The following is a 16,873-nucleotide window of genomic DNA, read 5'->3' as shown; positions in this document are numbered from 1 at the left end:
TTGATTTTGTGGGCTAACTTCATTTCAAGCACTGGCTCAAAAAGAAGATTCTTTCTGAGCATGAATCAGCCTGCTTACAAATAAGTGTTTGGATCAAATCCAGGTCCAAATCAGAGATTTACATATTTTTTTTTTCCTGTTTCTGTGTCTTTATCCATATTTCATTGAACCTAGAGACCCATGTATTATAGTTTCAAATTTTATTTGTAATGACAAAAATATATATATTATTACTATTAGGTGGCTTAGTGGTAAAGAATCTACTTACCAAGCTGGAGACCTAGCTTCAATCCCTGGGTCAGGAAGATCCCCCCAAAAAGAGAATAGCAACCCACTCCAGTATTCTTACCTGGAGAATTCAATGGACGAAAGAGCCTGGTGAGCTCAGTCCATGGGATCACAGAGTTGAATACAATTTAGTGAATTATGTATGTATGTTTGTATCATACTAAAGGAGACAATAGTTTCTTTCTAAAATATGCATGTGCCTAAAATGTATGTAAAAGAATATTATCAATATACACTAATGATTAAAGTAAGATGCTGATAACTTAAATTGTTACAGATCAAGCAAATTAGTTCTAGAATTTCCCAGTAAAAACAATGATTAGAATAATGTAATATGTGGCAGTCTGGATGGGAGGGCAGTTTGGGGGAGAATGGATACATGTATGTGTATGGCTGAGTAACTTCACTGTTCACCTGAAACCATCACAACATTGATAAATGGCTATAGTCCAGTACAAAATAAAAAGTTTAAATAAATCATAACATAATACGCATTGACTAAAAAAGCTAAATCAAACTACAAAAGACTAAAATAATGGACTACTTTGTGTTCTGTGCACACATTATTTGCAATTACCAAAACCAGAGAGTTATGCAGTAATACAAATATGGTAACCACGCCTGAGGAATTGTATCTGAGTTGATTGTGCAAATCATAGAAGTAAATAACAGGATTATAATTATTGAAAATTACTTAGGCTGAAGGTGAAATAAAAAAGTGAAGTTGGTTTTAGCAATTACTTAAATCCCAAGGTTTTTTAAATATTTGCTATAGGAAAGGAATTATGAAACTTGGATTTTATGTCATTGAAAGAGATAGTAAGTGGAAATTACATTCACATGGGTGAATAATCTTCTTTTAATTCTACTGCATTGCAGGCAGATTCCTTACTATCTGAGCCACTTGAGAATCCCAATGTTTTACTATCAGTGTTAATATTTTCCTTTACTACTGACTGAATTACTTTCAACCATTTTTAAAAATAACTTGTCATTAACTATTATGATTTATTTAACTCGTTAAAAAATAGTTCTAATAGTTAGGGCTTAAAACTGGTGTTTGTTGTGAAATATTGATGAAGAACACAGAAAATTTTTTATGAATAATCAAGGGAATTATGAGAGCTATTTTCATTTTTACTTTTTGAGATAATTAGTGTTTTATCCTTTAATCTGTTAATGTAACATGTACATTGATAAAGTTTTCTAATGTCTATTTGTCTTTAGGATTTTTTTTGTTTGTTTTTGCCTCTGAGATCCTAGAGAAGGTTGTCTTTAACATCCTCTGTTGTTTCTCTAGTCACTTAATTGGCTTATTATCTGAATTTCAACATTTCACATATGAATTGATGACTGGCTGAGTTGGTGGGTCCTGTGAGGCTGAGGTGAGGGGCTTTCACTTCAGGGAAATTGGTTGTTGCTTCTGCTGAGCACTCCAAATAGCTCCCACTGAAATCACTTTAAATTAATATTCTTGTTTTGGTTTTGATGAACTTTACCAATGGATAATCTCAAACCCTACCTGTATTATAAGTACAGGTCAGTATTTACAATGTTAAAACAAACAAACAAAAAAAAACCCGCTTAACCCAGGCAAAGCAAACATGTTTGTATATTCCTGTGACTCCCTTTGTTACACATGAAGATTTGCAGATTTTTTTTTTCTCACTGTCTTTTCACTGAGACTGTATTTCTCCAAAGGTTTTGCCTTAGTTGGGAATGGAGTGTAGTCCTCATCCCCTATTCATCTCCAACTCCTCGTTTTGAAAGAGTCCCAAACTTTGCCTTTGTTACCCATGCAACTTCCTTATCCTAAGCCTCCATATTAGGCAAACACTTTGAGAGTCCAGGCACACTGCTAGACCCCCAGCCACCAGGCACATTAGGAAATAAAACATTTTACTTACAAAAGTAGAAGGTGTCATAATCTAATACTGCCATTCCAGAATTTTATCATCCATATTGAAGTTAGTGTAACCGGAGTCAGGTTCAGCTGCTCACCACTCACAACTCAATAACTGGAGAGACAAATTGCAATCGAAGGGAAAACTTCTTTAATCAGAAAGCTAGCAATCTGGGGAGAAGGTGGATTCATGTCCTAAGACAAACTCCAAAGATTTAGCTTGATCATGACAGTTTTTGAAGGGGAAAAAAGGAGGAGGGGAGCAGAGAATCTCAGTGAATCATGGAGGCTTGAGGGTGGGTTCTGCATCCATCTCCATTTTATACAGATTGGCTGACTCTCACTTCAGATTTGTCTTGTCCATATGACCCACCAACTTAGCAATTTCTTTCCTATAATTGGGTTCTTTTAATGTTTGAGGGGAACTGAATCAGATAAAGAGGAAAAGGGAAAAAGAGCTGCTTTCATTAGGAAGTTCTGTTCCATGGAATCATCTTTCCATCATTAACTCTAACTAAAGGAAGCCAGCCAAGACCACAATTCAGAAGATATCAGTACTTTTCTCACTATTCCATTACTTACCTTTCCAGGAATTAAAAAAAAAAAAAACAACCTACAAACCTCTCAGATCTTACACTGTAAATCCAGTCTAACATCACCTATTCCCTGAAACTTTAGAAATCTTCCTATAATGTTACTGTCAAGTAATAATTGTCACTTGCCATCTACCTCTCCACCAGTGGCTAACCTTCAACACCCACTGAAAGGAGTTCAGGGAGGAGATCAGGTATGAAGTATCTGTACTCTGGGAAAAACTGGCAGAACAGGATTCCGGATAGTTAAATGCTTTCATGAGAAGATGTTATGAACCCAATTCCTGCATCTCTTTATACTAGAAAACCACTAAAATTATCAACAGAAACATCTGCTTCTCATGACTAGCAGCAAACTTCTGCCAAAATATGTGCTTGATTGCATTCAACTCCCTTCACCAAAATCACATATGTACTGATTTCCCCCCACCTCTTTGTAGGGATTCCTCAGAGCTATCCAAGAGACTGTATCCCAGGCTATCGTTCTCACTTTTCCCCAAATAAAACTTAACTCACAACTCTCACATTGTGTATTATTTTTACTCAACACTAAACTAGCAAACACTAATGTATCTATTTGTTTGCCATATGCCTCCATTCTATTCAGGGTTCAAGGTGATATCACAGCAGTTTGTTAGGTGACCTCTGTCTTTCCTTTCCAGAACAACAAATTTTTAGCCAGGATTAAGTCCATTTCTCAATATATTCTCCATTTTCTAGTCTTGTATTAATATTAATGTTTCTTATTCTTGTCTAATTCCCTTTAAAAGTGCATCTCTCCGTGCATGTTATTCAGGTTCCTTTCACTACATATCTAATAATTTTTTTTTTCTTGTTTATGCCAGAAGGATTAAGATGCTTTTTTGTTCCTTTTCCTGAAAAAGAAACCATACTCCCAATTTGGGTGATGCTGTCTTCTCATGGTGCTTATTTGCACAAAGAAATGTGTTAGCTTGGAAGATATTAAGAGGAACAAGCTTGATCATGTGAGATATCTACTCCAGGTGAGATCACTATGCAGTCTGTAGACAAGGAAATCTGCTTATTTTATTTATTTGCTTTCTGGAAAAACAGATAGAGTGTTACTCTTAGCCAGCAAGTTTTGAGAGGATCTGAATACTCAGATTTCCCATATTTGTGTACTCAGAGGCTATCATCCTTGGACTAAATGTCCGGTTTCCTACCCTATTAGGGATCTGACTGATAAAATGTCATGACTTCAGATTATTCATCTTGGTCTCAAGTGACCTTGGTCCGCAACTGTGTGGAGTGAGGCTTGAGTTCCAAACCAGAGACTGAAGCTGGGTCACAGTGGTGAGAGCATTTGACCCTAGCCACTGGACCAGTGGTCAGTGAGTGACAAGGACCCTGGCCCTTCAGCTTTGCCGGAAAGAATTCCCACAAAGATTGAAAGTATGAAACAAGTAAAGTATTTATGAAGAGGGAAAAAGAGTACAGTATGTGTGGATAGACACATGGGCAGACACAGGGAGAAAGGCTCATGCACTATAGCAATTTGAATCCACCTATGGTGCGTTTCTCCTGGGTTCCTCTGGCCGATCATTTTGATTTACTTGGTTCATAGTCCATATTTGGTATATCTCAGGATCTTCCCATGTGTGCACATGCATCTCTTAGTCAAGATGGATTTTACCAAAAAGGTATATGGGCAGAGAATATCCCTTGACATAACTTCCCTTTGGCCTCCTAGGAGACTTTCGGCACATTGTGTGGTCAGGGAGGTCTGCTGACTTCTAGAATGAGAAATATGTGGTCCAGGCAGGGCCCAGCCTCCTCTTCTAATTGTCCTGCTATTCTTGCCTTGAAGTTTCAGTCTATAGGGAATGACTCTTCAATAGCTTTACCCTGGGGATACCCATCTGACTCTTGCCTCAATCATTAAATACTGAGGCAGCTGTTCATTGTTCTTTCACTCAGTTCAGTTCAGTTCAGTGGCTCAGTCATGTCCAACTTTTTGTGATCCTATGGACTGCAGCATTCCAGGCCTCCCTGTCTATCACCAACTCCTGGAGTTTACTCAAACTCCTGTCCATTGAGTCTGTGATGCCATACAACCATCTCATCCTCTGTCATCCCCTTCTCCTCTTGCTCCCAATCTTTCCTAGCATCAGGGTCTTTTCAAATGAGTCAGCTCTCCGCATTAGGTGGCCAAAGTATTGGAGTTTCAGCTTCAGCATTAGTTCTTCCAATGTACATTCAGGACTGATTTCCTTAGGATGGATTGGTTGGATCTCCTTGCAGTCCAAGGGACTCTCAAGAGTCTTCTGCAACACCACAGTTCAAAGGGATCAATTCTTCAGTGCTCAGCCTTCTTTACAGTCCAACTCTCAATACATGACTATATATATCATCATGTACATGACTACTGTACATGACTACTGGAAAAACCATAGCCTTGACTAGACGGACCTTTGTTGGTTCTATTGCTAGACAATAAAAGTTTTCATTGAAGCATCATAAAGACATTCACATACATGACTGGTCTAAGTACCTAATTAACATTTCTGAATCCAGCAGTGTCTTTTTTACAATGCTCTGATTTTCAATAAAAGTGGGCTTTTTAAAAATTAATTTTATAAAGTAGAATTGATCTACAATGTTATATTAATTTCTGTTGTAAAGCAAACTGATTCAGTTATACATACATATATATGTATGTTCTTTTTTTTTTTTTTTTGAATTATGGTTCATCTCTTTTGCATTATGGTTCATCACAGGAGATTTATTTAATCCCCAGAGCAACCCTGTGAAGTAGGTACCATATATATTACCACTTTACAGAGGAGAAAACTAACATATAGAAAAGTTGAGTCATGAACTTGGCCCAGAATTTTGGAATTTAACATTTTACTGGGCTGCTCTGATCAACACTTTCAAATATTGCTCACAAACTCTCAATGTAGTACTGATAGTATAAGTGTCCCCTCATCATACTGCTTCTTTGTTTTTATTGATAAGCCCCCTGCAGGGCCGCTCAACTACTAAGAGTTTATCAAGGACAACAGGAAATGATGGCATCTTGATGCAGTTTTCTTCATTCTTATATCAACACAACTTTACTTCTAAAAATAACTTTTATTTGTCTTTGTCATAAACAAGTTGATTAAAACAATTTTACTTATATCATAAACAAGTGGATTTAAAATCATATCAAACCAATTTAAAAAGAAAATTTCCTGGTAGACATTGTAACTGAATGTACTCTTACTTTTCCTCTGAGTGTTGCAGCAACAGATGAGGGACAGAGAGAAGAAAACAGGATGTAACTGGGCTTGAAAAAAAGAAACCACAAAGGGAGATCTACAATCATGGGTTGATTATTATTCAAACCAATCCCTTGATCTTCTAACTTTAAAAATAGCCTTTATAAATTATCTTTTATGTGTCTTGTATGTTTTCTTTGGGGCTTATTATTGGTCAATATTCTGATGCAGAGAATAAATTCCAACCTAGACAGAATAGAAGCTTTTAGTACAGTGTGCCAAGTGGTACAGAATTATTGAGATGGCTGGATAAAGATCTATAGGGTGAGATTCCAGAATGTATTCTGAAGGCTATACTGCAGGACCATGTTGTCAAAGGAGCTGTTTCTCCTTCAGTGATCAGGAAGCTGTTTGTCAAATCAGGAGATGTCCCTTATTATAAATGCAAAAATAAAAGGCTGCCTCAATCTGAGCTGCTAAATTAGCTAATTATTGGTTCCAGAAGGGTATCACTGTGCTCCAGTCAGGAAAGGTCAGGTGCAAAATCAGAAAGCTGCCATATACCTTCAGGGTCCCACCTTATCATTCTCCACTATCACGAAGCCATTTCTGCTAAACAAGCAAGCCTGGGAGACATAATATGGCTCCAGAACTATTCCGCATTTGTCCAAGTAACACTGAAAAAAAAAAATGCATGCACAATATCCCATTTATCTCAGCTCAAATTTCAAGTCTCATGAGATTTCATCTGATGTGGAACCTGAATCAAACCTGGGTCACCAGCTGAAAAAGGACGGGAGGAATATTTGTGTTAGCTCTCCACAGGAAAAAGAAATCACACTAGAAGAAAACTGGAATAGACAACCTGAAACAAACCACCAGAATCACATTAGATGTTACTCTTACTTCTTTCCATTCCTCTTTGAAATTCTCAAACTTTTTCTTGTTATACAGAAAATTATAAAGTTGGTCCTTCTCTGAGCATAGTCTCCAAGTCTAGCACATTCCTACTCTGAATAAAGTCTTAAATGATATTTATCCAAAAAATTAATGTGAGTGATACACTCTTTGAGATTTGAAAGTATATTTTTGTCAGATTAAAATAGGAAAATATTGGTCATTCTGCTTACTTTCTTTATAGATTTCTTCTCAATATGAAGAGTTATCAGCTGGCATTTTACCTGGAATTCCTATGCATTTGGGAAATTTGTTAAATGTAAGAGAAGATTGAACATACTTAACAGTATTTATGATTTTGTTTGCATAAGAAACTGGGAAGCACAAGAGTAGAAAATATTCCTAAAGGATAGAATAGTCCAAACAATGCAATTAATCAAGAAATGATCCACAGTTTTCAAAGTGGAATAGTAATTATGAATATAGCTTGGTGGCTATAATTCTAATCTTTCTTTATCTAGTCTCATGGGCACATAACTGGTTCCTGGGAGGTGGAAAGGCCATAATTAGCTGCAACAGCTGTTGTCAATAACAGATAAGCAAACAAAAATCTGTAAATTTTTGTAGCCCAAGCAATTGTGATTTGGAGCCTGATGTTACATAAAATGCTGGGTGATGTCTTCTTTCAGACCTCCAAACTTCATCTGAGACCCCCAAGAAATGGAGCTGTTTACAATAGTGAAAAGTCCTGCATTAGAAAAAAATCCAAAAACAAAACCAAAAAATTTCCCGAAAAAAACAAATTCAGAATAATATTTTTTTCTCTTCTTGTTTTAATAATCAATTTGTTTCCCTAACTTTATCTATGCCTGGTTTCAAACTGCAATAGCTAGGAGTTAGTGGTTGCTTCTGGAAAACTGAGTATTTCTCAAGGTTTATAACCAAGTTAGCTTTGATAAGTAGAAGAATATATTTTTGAACTTATATGTAACCAGCAACTCTGCCACCCTATTCACCTCATTGGATCTTTGGTGAAGTCCTCAGTGGGTAACTGATATCCATGAGTGTATTGTTTTGTCTTGTCTTTCCCCAGGTATAAAGGGCACACTCCAGTCTGGGCATCATATTATTAATGAGACATTATAGACACATATTCTTGCAGTCTTTCAGGACAATCCTTTGCTTTCTCTTCTACATTGGCATAGATCTATTCTATTTATTTTTCTTTCCAAGCACAATAGGAAAGGCAACATAATAGTTAAAGTTCTGCCCATTGTAATGCTTTCCTTCTCCATAGTCATTCTGGGACTTAAAACCAAGAAATGCTTGGGATTGCTTCCTGTCTGTTAACTGTTGCAAAAAAAAAAAAAACAAAAAAACACAACCTTGTATGAGGTCCTAGATGTAGGTTGGGGAAGAGAAAACTGTTTTAGGAATTCACTTGAACTTTCAAAATCCTTTTAGGTCTTGTCTTAATAATAAAATACTATTGCTGCTGCTACTGCTAAGTCACTTCAGTCGTGTCTGACTCTATGTGACCCTATAGATGGCAGCCCACCAGGCTCTGCTGTCCTTGGGATTCTCCAGGCAAGAATACTGGAGTGGGTTGCCATTTCCTTCTCCAGTGCATGAAAGTGAAAAGTGAAAGTGAAATCGCTCAGTCATGTCTGACTCTTTGTGACCCGATGGACTTCAGCCTACCAGGCTCCTCCGTCCATGGAATTTTCCAGGCAAGAGTACTGGAGTGGGTTGCCATTGCCTTCTCCGAGAATGCTATTGGGCTTTCATAATTTATATGGCCAGTCATATCAGATAATGATAATTTCATGACATAGATAGGTAAATGCTACTCATTTCCTGAAAACCAATGCTGGTTTTGTTCAGTCTCCCTCAGAGACTCATAGCAAGAGTTCTTTCTCAAAAGAAGCTTTTTTCATTCCTAAAGAGAAACATCTTTGCTTCAAGAACCCAAGAGGTCTCCACTATAAGTAACCTTTTGTGATCTGCTGTGGTCTATAAAGAATCCTACATTTTAATGCCCACTAAATATCATAAACACTGAGCAATGGAATTCTGTGATGCACTTTGTCTATGATCCACCTAATCTTTTCTTGATCTGAATTCTATAGGTTTTGAAACATATAGGAAACAAGTTAAAACCTGATAGGCAGCTATGATTTTTTTGCATTCATAATTCAAAAGGGCCCTTCATATTGTGTATTTTTCTTAGCATTAGGGAACATAAGTTTCAGCAATGTGTTCTTTGATTTTGAGGAGTAATTCCATATTACTTAAGACATAAAATCCCCCAAAATGTGTAGTGTAGCAGGCTCCTGTATTGTGGGATTTATGTCTATTTATTTAGGTCTATGTATATGTATCTGTAGATACATAATCATCATACATTTGCCTTAATAAGTCATATAGTGTACCTGGGATTCCCAACTTTCCAAAAATGGCAATAATAGGTTAAAAGACAATGTGTATGGCATCCTGACAGTATGCAAAGGTATTGATTTATCCTAAAACAATAGGTTAAAATATGTCCCTGGATGGGTAAAAGAAAACTATTTCCATTATTTTTTCCTAAACAAAATGAAAGAAAAAAATCAATCATATACAAGGTCAGTAACTGCATCAAGGTGCAAGAAAAGGAATAAGATGAACAAAATAAAACAAACTAACAAAAATCCATGCCCTGAGTTTCTTAGATGAGCCCTCACTCTTGCCAGTGAGCCGTAATTGTAGTCTTGGTCTGTGAAATTATTTTACCCCAAAGCAGTGCCTCATGTTCTATGAGAAAATTTTTGTCGTAACTTACTTAGTGCATAGTGCCTCATGTATAGGGCTAAAGGTCATTTTGAGAATATCTAAAAGGGAGACTCTTTACATCAACTTATACTGAAATTATAACAGATTTCTTTACATAAATAAAGTGATCCAGCAAATAAGAGATAATACAGGTGAGCAACAACAGTATCTGGGTTCTGTATCTGATATAAGTGCTCTACTCGAGCATTCAAGAATGTATAAAATGCCTCCTGAAGCCAACAGTATTTATGCATTTTTGAGGAATGTGGTTCTGTCTTGTATTCCATCCTAGCCAGTTTCATATATTGCAAAGCCACCAAAATGCAAGCCCTTTAGATGGATATGAAATGGTGAGCTGGACCCAGCTATATTCATATTTATAATACATTTAACAATACTGAAAAGAAAAAGATTTTAGGAAAAAAAAAAAAAACACTTATTGGATTTTTATTGTTCCTAAAACATTTTATAAGCATTGATCTCATTAGAAACAATAATAAAACACCATTACATGGCACTGATTTGCCCTGAAAGGGGGATTTCTGTACTGACCTGGTGCCAATGGCAGGGATCATAGAATATTATTGACAATACTGCAAGATAAATTGTCCATTTGGCATGGTAGTAAATCATACTCAAGCAAGAGAGAAACTGTATTATCAGGTAAAATGGACAAGCTACTTTATTGAATAAGGGAAGAACATTAGATGCCTTCAGAAGTATTCATGTTTAGGGATGCTATGAATCTTTCAAACACTCTCATGTAGTTCCAACCTCATGATGAAGCTCTTCCTCTTCCATCAATGTCCCAAGTTTCACATTGGAAAGTGGTAAGGCTATGAGTTGAATTGATAATATAATTCAGCCAACTCTTAAGTTTATTTTTTGGCTAATACTCTCATAGTGCTGTGAATAAAGACATAAGATTCTTTCAACACAGGAATAATTTCAGATCATTCCTTGAAGTGAGACTTCAGAGGGTGGTATTTATCACTTTTCTGCTTTAATTGTCATTAAAAAGTCACTAATTTTTTTAGTATGTCTTTTCACTGTTTACTAAACAGGAGCTATCTTTTTCCTGTTTACTAAATCTCCTTTGTTACATACTTCAATCACTTCTACATAATTACCGAAGTTTCACTGTGGTATACATTTTGCTTTTAGGAAAAGTAAAATATTTAGGTAACAGTGTGATTCAAAGCTATCTGACATCTCATAAAATAAATAAAGTCATTGGTTAAAGAAAGAACCAGAATAACATTAATTAACTATAGAACCTTTTGAGGAAACCCAATGATAATTTCTAATATTTGAAAATCCCTGGTGGCTCAGATGGTAAAGAATCCACCTGCAATGTGGGAGACCTGGGTTTATTCCCTGGGTTGGTAAGATCCCCTGGAGAAGGAACAGATACTCACCCCAGTATTCTAGCCTAGAGAATAACATGGAAAAACGAGGATGGCAAGCTACTGTCCATGGAGTCACAAAGAGTCAGACATGACTGGGAGACTTCTACTTTGTTATTCATCCTTCATTTAATATGAATAAAATTAATATGCTTGTGTGTGTGTGTGTGTGTGTGTGTGTGTGTGTGTGTGTGTCCCTGGTCCCATACTTGAGATAAGCTGCAACATCACAACTGAAATAAACAAGATAATTATCATTCCCTACCCATGGAAATAGGCAAGCCCAGGATTTGCTTTTAGGAACATGAATTGGAAACAAAATACTACATTATTGCTTTCAGAATCCATTGTACACCCTCAGTTCAGTTCAGTTCAGTTGCTCAGGTGTGTCAGACTCTTTGTGACCCCATAACAGTGAAGAAGGTTGAGCACAGAGGAATTGATGCTTTTGAACTGTGGTGTTGGAGAAGACTCTTGAGAGTCCCTTGGACTGCAAGGAGATCCAACAAGTCCATTCTGAAGGAGATCAGCCCAGGGATTTCTTTGGAAGGAATGATGCTAAAGCTGAAATTCCAGTACTTTGGCCACCTCATGCGAAGAGTTAGCTCATTGGAAAAGATTCTGATGCTGGGAGGGATTGGGGGCAGGAGGAGAAGGGGACGACAGAGGATGAGATGGCTGGATGGCATCACGGACTCGATGGACGTGAGTCTGAGTGAACTCCGGGAGCTGGTGATGGACAGGGAGGCCTGGCGTTCTGCGATTCATGGGGTCGTAAAGAGTCAGACACGACTGAGCAACTGAACTGAACTGAACTGAACTGAACTGAATCGCAGCACACCATGCCTCCCTGTCCATCACCAACTCCCAGAGTTCACTCAGACTCACGTCCATAGAGTCTGTGATGCCATCCAGCCATCTCATCCTCTGTCGTCCTTTTCTCCTCCTGCCCCCAATCCCTCCCAGGATCAGGGTCTTTTCCAGCGAGTCAAGTCTTCGCATGAGGTGGCCAAAGTATTGGAGTTTCAGCCTCAGCATCTGTCCTTCCAGTGGACACCCAGGACTGATCTCCTTCAGGATGGACTGGTTGGATCTCCTTGCAGTCCAGGGGACTCTCAAGAGTCTTCTCCAACACCATAGTTCAAAAGCATCAATTCTTCAGCGCTCAGCTTTCCTCACAGTCCAACTCTCACATCCATACATGACCACTGGAAAAACCATAGTCTTGACTTATACACACTGGATACATCTAATTCCACTCATAGCCACCATAACACTCAGAAAGAACTGGTAAAATACATCATTTGACTTGGCACTGAAAACATTATTCATCAAATACACTCCAAATTAAAAAAAAAAATAAGCTTAATCTATCATCATCCACAGTGTCTTTAATTGATATCTATTAAGCGTCTGCCTCCAATGCTAGAGACTCAGTTTTGATCCCTGGGTAGGGACGATCCCCTGGAGAAGGAAATGGTAACCCACTCCAGTATTCTTGCCTGGAGAATCCCATGGATGGAGAAGCCTGGTAAGCTACAGTCCATGGGGTCGCAAAGAGTTGGACACAACTGAGCAACATCCATTCACATTCAAGTGCATAGCCACTCCTCTTACTAAAGTTTTTATTTTTTTAAACGTATCTTTTTGTCTCTTTTAACATTCATATTTTAGAAGAGAACAGAAAGTAAAAGTGTTAGTCACTCAGTTGTGTCTGACTCTTTGTGGCGCCGTGCTCCTCTGTGCATGGAATTCTCCAAAAAAGAATACTGGAGTGGGTTGCTATGCCCTTCTCCAGGAGATCTTCCCAACCCAAAGACTGAACCCAGGTCTCTCTCATTACAGGCAGATTCTTTACCATTTGAGCTATCTGAGAACCCTTATAAACACATACATAAAGGTAAAGAAAAATAATTTAGAAAAAACTATATATATATTCTAAAAGAAGTACATGGTAGTTGATAAGTGTAGCAATCATGTTTCTCTACACTGTGAAGGAAGGTTACCTGGCTCAAAATAGCCTGGAGTTAAAACTCTCCTCCGGGTCCTCCCCACCATTCTACACAAAACAAAGAACTCTCTCACCCAAAGGAAAAAAAATGGACATTAAGGTTGATTATGCCTAGCTCCCAGCCAGTCTCAGCCTCTGGCTGATCTCTAGAATTCCTTGTCCAAGCCATTTGTTTAAGAAATAACTCACCCAAACAATCTCAGAGAACTGGCCCCTTTAAGACAGTGAATTTCCACATATATGTCTGTATATACTTTCTCTTTTGTTGGGTAGTGCAGCAGCTCAGTAATCTGACTGCTGCCCCTTCTCGCCTCATTAAAGGTGATCTGTTCCTGAAAAGTGCCAGTCTCATTCTTTTTCCGAACCTCAACTTCTCTAATTCCCTTAACCTACACACTGGACCTATCACTACTCCTAAATTTCAGTGAAACAATACCAAGTACATTGCCGATATGTCATCTCTATTTGTTGTGTGTGCCTCATTTGGAAGACGATAAGAGTTCTAAGACTGACTAGTGGTTTGAAACTATCTTGGATTATTTAAAGGAGAAAAAAAAAAAATAAATGTAAGTAGAAAGTAGGAAATCTTGTCATATTATTATTATTATTATTATTATTATTTACTTCTTACAAGAGACCCACTTTATTATTTTTTGGTATAAATTTAATTGGAGGCTTATTACTTGACAATATTGTATTGGTTTTGTCGTATTATTTTAGAAGTTCAAAGGGGAAAGCAGTCGGGTGCCTGAGGGAGTTTTTTTTTTTTTTTAATGCCCTCTTCCCCAATTTTATTTTAACATTTCAAAAATAATCCATTAAAATGTTAATATTGGTTTATTGAATATTTAATTCTATTTACCAAAATATTTTGTCTATTTCTTCTTTTATTTTTATTTTTACTTTATTTTGCTTTACCATACTGTATTGGTTTTGCCATACATTGACATGAATCAGCCACGGGTGTACATAAGTTCCCAATCCTGAACCCCCTTCCCACCTCCCACCCCATATCATCTCTCTGGATCGACCCCGTGCACCAACACCAAACATCCTGTATCCTGTATCGAACATAGACTGGCGATTCATTTCTTACCTGATAGTATACAAAGATATTCAAATTACGAGGAACATTTCCTTAGCACTTTCACAAATTAGTTTGAAATGATCACTTTGATGGATCAAATGCAAAAACAAAGCTAAATGATATTTCACCTACCATTACTTGGATCTCAGATTCTCTATCATTTCAAAATCAATGCTAATTGATTGTTCCTTCTATTTCTCTATTCCATTTATCTACATATATTAGATGTTCTCAGCATTTAATATCCTGCTACACCCAGAAGCAGATCAAAATACTTTTACTTGCAATTATTTTAGGAAAATAAGATTATGCATGGGAAATCTTTATTGCAACAAGGAAAATACACATTGGTTGTGAGTACAGTGAAATGTAATAAAAAGTATCCCTATAATGGGTATAAATAATGTGGGTTGCTTTGTGAAAAAGGAATCAAGTCTGTGAGGAATTGCTTTAAAAGATAGTAGAATTAAAATCATAACCGAAAGCATACAGATCAATCTGTAAACACAAGGAAATTAAATGTCAATATGATAGGCATAGAATAGGATAATTATACAGGTGTTTAAGAAAGCCTTCTTCAGCGATCAGTGCAAAGAAATAGAGGAAAACAACAGAATGGGAAAGACTAGAGATCTCTTTAAGAAAATTAGAGATACCAAGGGAACATTTCATGCAAAGATGGGCTCGATAAAGGACAGAAATAGTATGGACCTAACAGAAGCAGAAGATATTAAGAAGAGGTAGCAAGAATCACAGAAGAACTGTACAAAAAAGATCTTCACGACCCAGATAATCATGATGATGTGATCACTAATCTAGAGCCAGACATCTTGGAATGTGAAGTCAAGTGGGCCTTAGAAACCATCACTACAAACAAAGCTAGTGGAGGTGATGGAATTCCAGTGGAGCTGTTTCAAATCCTGAAAGATGATGCTGTGAAAGTGCTGCACTCAATATGCCAGCAAATTTGGAAAACTCAGCAGTGGCCACAGGGCTGGAAAAGGTTAATTTTCATTCCAATTCCAAAGAAAGGCAATGCCAAAGAATGCTCAAACTACCGCACAATTGCACTCATCTCACAGGCTAGTAAAGTAATGCTCAAAATTCTCCAAGCCAGGCTTTAGCAATACGTGAACCGTGAACTCCCTGATGTTCAAGCTGGTTTTAGAAAAGGCAGAGGAACCAGAGATCAAATTGCCAACATCCGCTGGATCATGGAAAAAGCAAGAGAGTTCCAGAAACACATCTATTTCTACTTTCTTGACTATGCCAAAGCCTTTGACTATGTGGATCACAATAAACTGTGGAAAATTCTGAAAGAGATGGGAATACCAGACCACCTAACCTGCCTCTTGAGAAATCTGTCAGGATTTGCAGAAATCTGCAGGTCAGGAAGCAGCAGTGGGAACTGGACATGGAACAGACTGGTTCCAAATAGGAAAAGGAGTACGTCAAGGCTGTATAATGTAACCCTGCTTATTTAACTTGTATGCAGAGTACATCATGAGAAACGCTGGACTGGAAGAAACACAAGCTGGAATCAAGATTGCTGGGAGAAATATAAATAACCTCAGATATGCAGATGACACCACCCTTATGGCAGAAAGTGAAGAGAAGCTAAAAAGCCTCTCAATGAAAGTGAAAGATGAGAGCGAAAAAGTTGGCTTAAAGCTCAGCATTCAGAAAATGAAGATCATGGCATCTGGTCCCATCACTTCATGGGCAATAGATGGGGAAACAGTGGAAACAGTGTCAGACTTTATTTTTTGGGGCTCCAAAATCACTGCAGATGGTGACTGCAGCCATGAAATTAAAAGACACTTACTCCTTGGAAGGAAAGTTATGACCAACCTAGAGAGCATATTCAAAAGCAGAGACATTACTTTGCCGACTAAGGTCCGTGTAGTCAAGGCTATGGTTTTTCCTGTGGTCACGTATGGATGTGACAGTTGGACTGTGAAGAAGGCTGAGTGCCAAAGAATTGATGCTTTTGAACTATGGTGTCGGAGAAGACTCTTGAGAGTCCCTTTGACTGCAAGGAGATCCAACCAGTCCATTCTGAAGGAGATCAGCCCTGGGTGTTCTTTGGAAGGAATGATGCTAAAGCTGAAACTCCAGTACTTTGGCCACCTCATGCGAAGAGTTGACTCATTGGAAAGGACTCTGATGCTGGGAGGGATTGGGGTCAGGAGGAGAAGGGGACGACAGAGGACGAGATGGCTGGATGGCATCACTGACTCGATGGACGTGAGTCTGAGTGAACTCCGGGAGATGGTGATGCACAGGGAGGCCTGGCGTGCTGCAATTCATGAGGTCGCAAAGAGTCAGACACGACTGAGCGACTGAACTGAACTGAACTAATACAGGTGTTTGTAGAAGTCTCAGTAGGGGATTATAAATAGAGAGTGAAACCTAGGAAACTTTGGGAGATCACAGTAAGTTAAGCATCACTAAAGAAACATTGTGAAACAAAGCAGGCTTGCTCAACTATAAAGCAGGAGATACGTGCCAGGTCATTAAGTGAAAGAAAAGTGTTACCACCCTTCTGCTGATTTAAATAAGCATCATGACATTCCTAGTTTGACATCACAGGGTCAGATACTCTCCTGCCTCAAAGGAAGAAGGCTGAAAGTGAAAGTGTTAGTCACTGAGT

Source organism: Budorcas taxicolor, chromosome 17, assembly GCF_023091745.1.
Source record: "Budorcas taxicolor isolate Tak-1 chromosome 17, Takin1.1, whole genome shotgun sequence".
NCBI classification, from domain to species: domain Eukaryota; kingdom Metazoa; phylum Chordata; class Mammalia; order Artiodactyla; family Bovidae; genus Budorcas; species Budorcas taxicolor.
The sequence above is the reverse complement of the archived record's forward strand: the minus strand, read 5'-3'. Positions refer to the sequence as shown.